Here is a 10,239-nt window from a genome sequence, read left to right on the forward strand (position 1 = left end):
GTTCAGTCGTATTAAAGCCCTGAATAAACAGTCCTTCTGGATCCACTGTCTGTGTTTGGCTCCTCATCTTCAAAGACTCAACACAAGATGTTGGTCACATCAACATAAAACACAGGATTTGCTGCAGATGTTGAAGTGTGTTCTCCATATGAGAGAAGCTGCTGATCGTGTTTGTATGTTAGCACCTGTAGGATCGATGAACAGCTCTGACTCAGTTCACTAACCAGGCTCAGGGGAATAACTGGGATATTTCCCCAACAGAGACGTCCTGCTGGGATCGTTTTCCTGCTCTACACTCTGGTGTTTCTGCTCAAAGAACAACAAAATGAATTTCCATGAGCCTACAGATCGTGGACTTCTTTGAGAAACTTAAAGAAGATGCTTTTCTTTCCTTAGATTGAACTTAAACAAAGGATTTGAGGAGCAGAAAAGTTTTTAAAGAGAAATTAAACATATTAATAAATATTCTGTTTATTTTATGTTATTTAGCTGTTTAGGTTATTTTTCTGTTTTCTGTCACACGTCTGCTCTCATGTCGTTATCAACAGTGTATCAATGCATTCCTGTGGGTGGAGACAGAAACACACACCCAAAAAGAGCTCAGAGCAAGAATAAAAGAGGAGGAGACAGGATCAGAGTGGGACAGTGGAGCTTGTTGTTGGTGTCTCTGTGTGAAGAAACTGTAAGTTTGCTTTGTTTCCTCCTTTAACAGTTTGTTTGTTTCTGTGATGTTTGGACCTGATGTTCTCCATCACACCGACACTCTCTCTCCCCTCTGTTCCATAGAGAGTCTCTCACTCAGAGAACCAAGGTTACAATGTAACCACACGTTCAGCTCTTGTGTTTGAAGACAAATCCTCATGATTATAGATTATTGATTGGCTGGAATCAAACAGTTTGAAGAACATTTATTCGTGTGGTAGTTTCAGCTGCTGCTCACAAATCTGATAACAGGAACAAGTTAGTTCCACGAGGAAGATGTTCGTCTGGGCGAGTTGGCCTCGTTGGTCATGTGACCGTGTTACTGTTCGGGCTCAAACTGATACGAGTGGTTTAGCAGGTGTGACAGGACGATGCTGCACAGCCTCATTGTTCAGGTGTGAGTCAGACTCTGAGTCTTTATACAGTCCTGTTTAACAACATGTTGTTCCTGTTGATGCATAACAAAGATCAGCTGTGCTAAACTCTGCTGCATGCAGCTACTAGGTTCTCTAGTTTGGTGATGGAAACGTCGATGAGACTGTTTCCATCACCAAACATCATGAGGAACACCTCTGACTCTGACTCTGTGCATAAAACCACAAACATCCCTTCATGTCTGTTCATCTGATTCTGTAATGTGAGAAACTTTGATGTCTGAATTTTGTTCTATCATTAAAGGATGTTGGCTGCTGTGTTTGCACATGCTCAGTGTGACAGGATGTTGGCTGCTGTGTTTGCACATGCTCAGTGTGACAGGATGTTGGCTGCTGTGTTTGCACATGCTCAGTGTGACAGGATGTTGGCTGCTGTGTTTGCACATGCTCAGTGTGACAGGATGGTGGCTGCTGTGTTTGCACATGCTCAGTGTGACAGGATGTTGGCTGCTGTGTTTGCACATGCTCAGTGTGACAGGATTGTGGCTGCTGTGTTTGCACATGCTCAGTGTGACAGGATGTTGGCTGCTGTGTTTGTACATGCTCAGTGTGACAGGATGTTGGCTGCTCTGTTTGCACATGCTCAGTGTGACAGGATTGTGGCTGCTGTGTTTGCACATGCTCAGTGTGACAGGATGTTGGCTGCTGTGTTTGTACATGCTCAGTGTGACAGGATGTTGGCTGCTCTGTTTGCACATGCTCAGTGTGACAGGATTGTGGCTGCTGTGTTTGCACATGCTCAGTGTGACAGGATGTTGGCTGCTGTGTTTGCACATGCTCAGTGTGACAGGATGTTGGCTGCTGTGTTTGCACATGCTCAGTGTGACAGGATGTTGGCTGCTGTGTTTGCACATGCTCAGTGTGACAGGATTGTGGCTGCTGTGTTTGCACATGCTCAGTGTGACAGGATGGTGGCTGATGTGTTTGCACATGCTCAGTGTGACAGGATGTTGGCTGCTGTGTTTGCACATGCTCAGTGTGACAGGATGTTGGCTGCTGTGTTTGCACATGCTCAGTGTGACAGGATGGTGGCTGCTGTGTTTGCACATGCTCAGTGTGACAGGATGTTGGCTGCTGTGTTTGCACATGCTCAGTGTGACAGGATGTTGGCTGCTGTGAAAGCTGAATGCTCTGTGGTTAGAAGTGATGTCACACATTAGGATAACTGTGCTCGCTCTCTGTCAGAGTAACAGAGAGCGAGCACTTTGACCACATGACCCTCAGTACACAGCATGATGTGTGCGTTGTAAACAGGAAGCAGAGGAGCAGGACTGAGGTAAACCTCTGAGGGGTAAAACTGAGACTGAGTTCCACATGTTTCCACATGTTTCTGCTCTGCGTGTGTTTGATGATTATTTCAGGTATAGATGATGGAATATGACCAGTCTGATGTGAGCCTGCTTCTCTGACAGCTCCTCACCTCTCTGTGCTGCCCCCTGCTGGCTCTGATCATTACTGACTGAGTCCTTGCTGCCACTTTATTAGGTACAGCTTGCTAACACAGGCTCAGACCTGCTTTGCCTTCAGAGCTGAGCCTTAAATCTTCATGGCTCAGATTCAGCGAAGTGCTGGAAACATCCCTCAGAGTCATGTGATCAGTGACGTCTGCGTCAGCACTGACAGATAGAAAAGTGCATCCACATAAACAGGATATATAATAATAATAATCAAATGCTGATTTTTTTTCAGCCCTTTGTCTGAATGCTAATCCAGCTGTGTGTGTTTGTGATGACAGTAAATAAATGTCAGACTTACAGCTCCTGCTTTACTGCATTAAAGTGATCAGATGAGTTCAGCACTTTGACATGGATGGTAGTGAAAGCAGGAAATGACAAATGTAGCACAGCAGCAGCGTTTAACAGAAACTCTGGGATGAACATCATTCATAGAACAACTTCCAGCTTCTTTTGCTCGGCTACAGTTTGGATGGATTTGCATTTAAAGATGCAACAAGACTAAAATGGTTAGGGTCAGGAGGTCAAAGGTCAGAGCTCCTGTGGGTCTGAGGGCGGCCTCACGCTGGAGAAGGATGAAGGAGTCTGACCTGAGCCAGTGTTTGACATGAACACATCAGCACTGCTGTCAGTGAGCCTAACGACAGCCGTTAGCATCATTTCAGTGTTTCAGTCATAAAAACACTTCCTGTCACTGTGGTGGTTACAGTGACATCATGCAGTTTGTGCTTTGACCTCCAGAGGGCGACAAATCAGCACAGACAGAGAGCTCCATTCAAACTTTGCTGCCATCAGGAATAATTCTTCAAATATAATCATCAGTGTTTGAGCAGTTATGATATCAGGGACAATCTAGACATGTGTGACAATACTGAACATGTCACATGACACACCTCAAACATCATGTGATCCACTCTCAGTCTGCACTTTCATTCATGACTTCAACAGGTTGAAACGAGCTTTGAAGAAAAATTCGGTGAAATAAATCTTTCATCACAGGATTCACGTGAGCAGCAGATGAACTTTACAAAGAATCAGTGGATTTATCATCTGTTTTAGATCAATTTTTATCACTTAGAGGCTTAAGTCTGTTTTTTTCCAACTTCTCACTGACTAACATCTTATATAATTTCAGATCCCTGTTGTTCCCCCACCTGCCCTGTAGGTGCCCTACAGGTGTTCCTACTGTTTCCAGTCACCTGACCCCTCCTCCATCAGCCAACCTGTTCCCTGCTCCTCCTGTGTTCACACCTGCAGCTAAAACAAGGTTTCAAGTCTTCACACGTCAGCATGTTAACTTTACTCAAATTAGACTCAGTCTTACCAGTCAGACGACATATTTCTGGAGTGAGAACATGAAGGTGTGGCCCTCTCACACTCTGAAGGTGGAGTCCCACCACCTTTCAGGAAGCAGCTCACCTGTGTGTCTGTGTTTAGTGTCCAGGTGTGAAGTTGAGCTTGTTGTGGCGTGTTTGAAGAAACTGTAAGAAACAGTAAGTTTTCTTTATTTCCTCCTTTAACAGTTCGACTGTTTGTTTCTATGATGTTTGAACCAGATGTTCAGCTCTTATTTCAGGACAAACTTTGATCAAATCCACATGATTATAGATTATTTATTGACTGAATCCACACTGGAGATCAGTCAGTAACTCTGCATTTCTGGTTTTTATAGACCTTTGTAAATTAGATTTTCTATAGCTGTGGCTTAGATATAGATTACACATGTAGGCCTCTGCTTAAAACTACTACATCACTATTGGCTCCGTTCAAACACACTACTCAGATGAACATAGTGGTTTGAAAATACTTTTATTTTTAAATTAATACTGCACAGATGTAAAATCATTGATTTATATGATAATGCTAATTCTTCAAATAGAGATACTCACCAATAAAGCATTTCTATTAGTTGAAAATAAGTGTTATTATAACACAGTGTAAGTGTTATTCGCTCTCTGTATTTCAGTGTGAAACAGTAAAAATGAACAATTCACATTAGTTTACATGTAGATGTACCAAACTTAAACATTTTATTTCTCAGCAGTGAATGTGAGTTTTAGGAAATTTAACTCAATGAACTTTTGCCTTTTTCCATGTAAAAGTGTAGGAAAGAATCAACACAAACCAAAAAGACATTTAGACAATTTATTTAGGGATTTTTTTTTTTTCATATCATCTGGCTTATGTTTGTTTATTTCAGAACAGATCCACTGTGTCTAATCAGAACTTTGGATGTTACAAATACTACATCTGGCTCTGCTTTAATGTTTGATTGGCTCAGAGATGTCTGAAACAAATTGGGCTGAATGATTCTGATCTGCTGTGTGATAATTCTGACAATATGGCCAAAAATGTACAACTCTGTATTTTTAAAATTACAGTGGTTTCACTATTTATAAGAGTGCTATTATGATGATGGTGTTGTGAGTCCAGTGGAGATGTGGGTGCCCAGACCTGAAGGTGGAGACAGATTCCACCTGTTCTCTATTTATAATGAGAGAAGAGCGGACCTGCTGTCAATGATGAGTATTTTGGTTTTGAAGACGTTCAGCTTCAGGTTATTATCTGAGCACCAGTGAGACACGTTCTCTACCTCCACCTAACCACGGTGGTGTCATCGGCATACTTGATGATGACACTGGTTGAGTGCATTTGTGTACAGGGTGTAGAGTACGGGGTTGAAAGAGGATCAAGTGAAAGCTAAGCTTTAGTCCATGAAGAGCGTCCTCATGGAGCACCTCCTGTTCTCCAGATGGCTCGGCGCTCTGGATGATGGTCATAGCATCCTCCATAATGTAAACAATGGTAACTATGGCTGGCGTTAACTCAGGAGGTAGATCAAAGGGCCTTAATAAATGGTAAATGGCCTGCATTTGTATAGCGCTTTTCTAGTCCATAGGACCCCAAAGCGCTTTACACTACATTCAGTCATTCACCCATTCACACACACATTCACACACTGGCAATAGCAAGCTACATTGTAGCCACAGCTGCCCTGGGGCGCACTGACAGAGGCGAGGCTGCTGGACACAGGCGCCACCGGGCCCTCTGACCACCACCAGTAGGCAAACATGGGGTTAGTATCTTGCCCAAGGATATTTGGCATGCAGCCAGGATGCAGCCTGGGATCAAACCACCGACCTTCTGATTAGTGGCTGACCTGCTCTGCCACCTGAGCTAATAAAAGTTCTTAATATCAGTAATAATATTTCTGGTGTATAGCACAAGTTCCGAAACACATGAGCACATTTCCAGCTTGGAAAGCAGAACAGCAGCTCACTAAATGGATAGTTTCAACTCATTTCCAGCAAACTGATGTCAGTGAGCACAATGATTTCGTCAGCAGGATGATGACCTTTGACCTGTGAGCTGGGGCTAGAACTCCTTTATAGTTTGAAGTGTAAGAGACAAGCTGTGATCAGTTCGTCCACTCTGAGCAGTCAGACGGCATATTTGTAAACCAGCACATGAAGGTGTGGCCCTCTCACAGTCTGCAGGTGGAGTCCCGCCTCCTTTTAGGAAGCAGCTCACCTGTGTGTTCGTGTTTAGTGTCCAGGTGTGGAGTGGAGCTTACTTTGGATAGTGTTACGGATTCAAATATTGGGGATGGATACAAGAGGAAAAACCAAAATAACAACACTGGTCCGGCCGGGTTGAGTCAAACGATGATTTTAATGATCACACGCGTGGGAGATGGACACCGTACGCAGACAGCATCAGATCTCAAAATGGTGGAGCATTGATCAAACTCTTATAGCCTCTCGTGGCCCCCACCTAATCATAAAAGCCTAAACATTCACATTCTTTCTCTCACACGGCGCCTAAGCTACGACCTTGGCTCCCTGTTTATCTGCTCCTGCTGAGATGGGGCAGAAAACTCCAGCATGTTCTCTTCTAATCAGACAAATAAGGCGATGACTTTCTGTGAACAGTATTTCTTATAACTCAGCAGTATAATGCATCATAAAACAATATCATTCATTCACACTAAATCAGCAGTCTAATGTAATGCAAACCAGTTTAACAAATGCAATAGTTATCACCTTCTTCTAATTCAGGAGAATAATGCAAACTAAAACTACATAATAATTCACAGTCTTCAATTAGGGGTCTAACATGGCGAAAAAAATATTATAATAGCCAACTAACGGAGTTGCAGAAAGGTGCAACAATGAAGGTGCATAAAAAATACAACAAGCTGTCCATACCTGAGGCCTTGGAAACTGCCAACCAAAGACTCACAGCCTTGGCCAGCCGCTTGAGGAGGTACACCAGAGAGATAGAAGGCAGGAGAATAAACCAGCTGTTCTCCACCGAACCAGCAAAAGGTGTACTCTCAGTGGCAAGGGAACAATAAGAGAACAGCACGACCAAGGCTGGAGACGGAGCAATACTGGAAGAGCATATGGGAGAAGGACGCAACCCATAACGGCAATGCTCAGTGGCTAGTGGATCTGAGGGCAGACCATAGCAACCTCTGACTGCACTCCACGAGCGTCTGGCAGCACAAATGAACCAGCTGCTAGTTGACGAGAGACACCCGGAATGGCTAACCGAAGGTCGGACGGTCCTGATCCCCAAGGACCCCAAGAAGGGACCGGTTCCATCCAACTACCGACCAATAACCTGCCTCAGTACTACATGGAAGCTCCTGTCAGGCATCATATCAGCTAAGATGAACAGGCACATGGGTCAATACATGAGCGGGGCACAGAATGGGATTGGCAAGAATACCAGAGGCGCAACACACCAGCTACTGGTAGACAGAACAGTCACCCAAGACTGCAAGACCAGACTGACCAACCTGTGCACTGCCTGGATTGATTACAAGAAGGCCTATGACTCAATGCCCCACAGCTGGATACTGGAATGCTTAGAATTGTACAAGATCAACAGGACCCAAAGAGCCTTCATCAGGAACTCAATTGGGATGTGGCGTACAACACTAGAGGCCAACTCCAAGCCCATAGCACAAGTCACCATCAAGTGCGGGATCTACCAAGGAGATGCTCTGTCCCCACTGCTGTTCTGCATAGGCCTGAACCCCCTGACAAAGTCATTTTATTCATTTAAAATTTAAAATGGGTATATGCTGAACCTAACACAAGAGGAAGGTTAAGACTTACAGGTCTGTCATATCCACCACTGTTTTGAAGTGCAACAGGAGGTAACAGACCAATTAGATCCATCAGAAAGAGAACAGGAAGATCAGGTTTGGGCCACAGAAGACACGTGTTGATCCCAGATCCTTTCCTTCATCACACTAACCATGTGTGGAAGACTCTACAGGATGTTTCATTATGAAAATTAAAAAGCAAATAGCTCATAACCTAAAAGTAAATTATTTGCATTTTTATATTTTGTTTAGCCCCAACCATTGCCAAACATAGCCAAACAGCCACTAAAAAAGCATTTGTAAAAGTATATTTTTAACTCATCCCATGATCAGAAGGTCGGGAGTTCAAATCCACCAGACGGCTACCCTGAGGTACCCCCAAGCGAGGTACCGCTCCTACACACTAATCCCCGGAAGCTTGATTAGTGGTTGCCCACTGCTTCATTGAGTGAATGGGTTAAAATCAGAGCACTAATTTCCTATGTGATTAATAAAGTGTGCAGTACATCAATTCTACTGTTTATAAAGAACAAGCAATTGTATTACAAGACAATGGGAGATGAAAAAATGTAAAACGAAAAAAATTTTTTTTGTCTTTTTATTTTATGAGTTATACAACTTTCCCGTGAAAAAAAGAAAACGTGCATATTCACTCGAATGAGATTAAAAACAAAAATGCTACAACATTATTAACATTTTAACATTTTTTGCTCCAAATTGTTGATAGGTCCAGTTTCACATTGTAATAGAGAGCCTGAATAACATCTGTGCGTTTACTGAATTGTTTTACTTTATTTTGTGTAGATAAAAGTTAATATTTTTATTTGGTCAGTTTTGTTTTACAACTAAATGCTGTAAGATTACTGTAAAGATCATTTAATACTAATTGATACATTATTATTATTTTATTTCCTTCTTTATATTTTATTATGTGATATTTTCAAAAACATTGCCCATCAGGGGAAAAAAATGACTTTTTCAATTTAATTGAGCTTTGTTCATATAAAATTGACAAGGGAGGGGCGGGGCCATCTGCTGCGACCGGTTGGGGTGAGACAAGGAAGACAGAATAAAGACATGCTGTGGTGTGTGTCAGTGAATGCATTGTGTGTGCTTCAGGCTCCATCTAGTGGACTGATAGCAGAGCAGCTGATGGCAGCTTCCTCTGCCTCACACTGCTGTCTGACTGCATCCAGCTGACACTGAGATGAAGCAGGAAAGAAGCAGCTGATATTTGGACAGCACACATGATGAAAGGAGGATTTCAGCTGATGTGCACATGAATGATTTGTGTTTCCTCTGCAGGTAGAAAGTGTGTGTGAGCTGAATTGAGCAGCATGGATCAGTGTGAGGACAGAGAGGAGGGAGTCCCTCCCTCTAAAAGCACTCTGTGTGGGGAACATGAGAGCCAGACCAAAGCTCAGAGGTGAGATGACCATCTCTAACTGTCCATGACTCTTCTCCATGTCACAGCTCAGCACTCACATCACTGCTCCATCATTATTCACAGGAACCAGCCTGGACCTCCACCCAGCTCTGTGTCCTTACAGAGTGACGCGTCTAAACAAGCAGATATTACTTTTAAAGACCAGCCTCCGTCTGCTTTAGAGAGGTGAGCTGTTAGTAACATGAACTCTTTGATTTAACCGCTTGATGTTGTTGGATATAAACTGCAGTGCAAACACATGATTCCCTCAATCCCATTTAAACTGCTCATGTTTTCTACTATTAGTCATGTTGTGCTGTATGTTGGAGGAAGTTCGAGGAGTTAACACTAACTTTTACAATCGGGTTTTAAAAGCCTTCATAGTCAAGAGTCAGCACTATTAAAGGTTTGTAATGACATCTTCCTTAACTCTGATTCTGGTTCTTGTCCTTGGCCTAACAGCTGCGTTTGACACTGTAGACCAAAACGTTTTACTGTGTAGTTAAAACCATTTTGCAGGCATTCATGATACTGTATTGAATTGGTTTTGGTCTTATCTGTCTGACAGAACATTCAGTGTTTACTTTATAGGGTATGAGTCCTTTTCCAGTGCTCTCCAGTTTGGGGTCCTGCAGGGCTCAATTCTATGGTCTCTGCTTTTTTCAAGAGGTGGGTGGCCAACTCGTAACATTGCTATATGGAGCTGCAGATTTGGTTGCAGGTTAATACTGGCAGTTTCACCATGCCAGCTGACTGTATTTCATCATCAGCCAGTGTTGTTCTTTATACATCAATATTACCAAAGTTTACCATAAGGCAGCATTTACACTACACTTTGCAGTCTAGCTAATTTCTCTCATTACTTATCCTGCCAGCTCCATGTTATGAATACAGTGTAAATCACCTCATCAAATGGCTTTGCCATGTTCAATGCAGGGATGTGCAGTTCTGATTCTCAAGGCTCCTGTCCTCCCGGTTTCAGATGTTTCCATACTTTAACACAGCTGATTTAAAGAATAATTTACAGTCTTGTGCACAACTAGGTGTTTGGGGGTTATTTTATTTGAATTGGCTATGTTGGTATAGGTAACATCTAAAACATGCAGG

General features: G+C 42.9%; 1 long non-coding RNA gene across 1 annotated transcript; it reads left to right on the top strand.

Moving 5' to 3' along the window:
* The first annotated feature begins 554 nt into the window (after positions 1-554).
* On the top strand, positions 555-9,044 carry LOC113017318 (uncharacterized). Its single transcript, XR_003271446.1, has 3 exons — positions 555-682; positions 3,726-4,083; positions 9,012-9,044. It is a non-coding gene; the product is annotated as an uncharacterized LOC113017318 (long non-coding RNA).
* The last annotated feature ends 1,195 nt before the right edge of the window (positions 9,045-10,239 follow it).

The sequence above is a fragment of the Astatotilapia calliptera genome, unplaced genomic scaffold (genome assembly GCF_900246225.1).
Source record: "Astatotilapia calliptera unplaced genomic scaffold, fAstCal1.2 U_scaffold_10, whole genome shotgun sequence".
NCBI lineage: Eukaryota > Metazoa > Chordata > Actinopteri > Cichliformes > Cichlidae > Astatotilapia > Astatotilapia calliptera.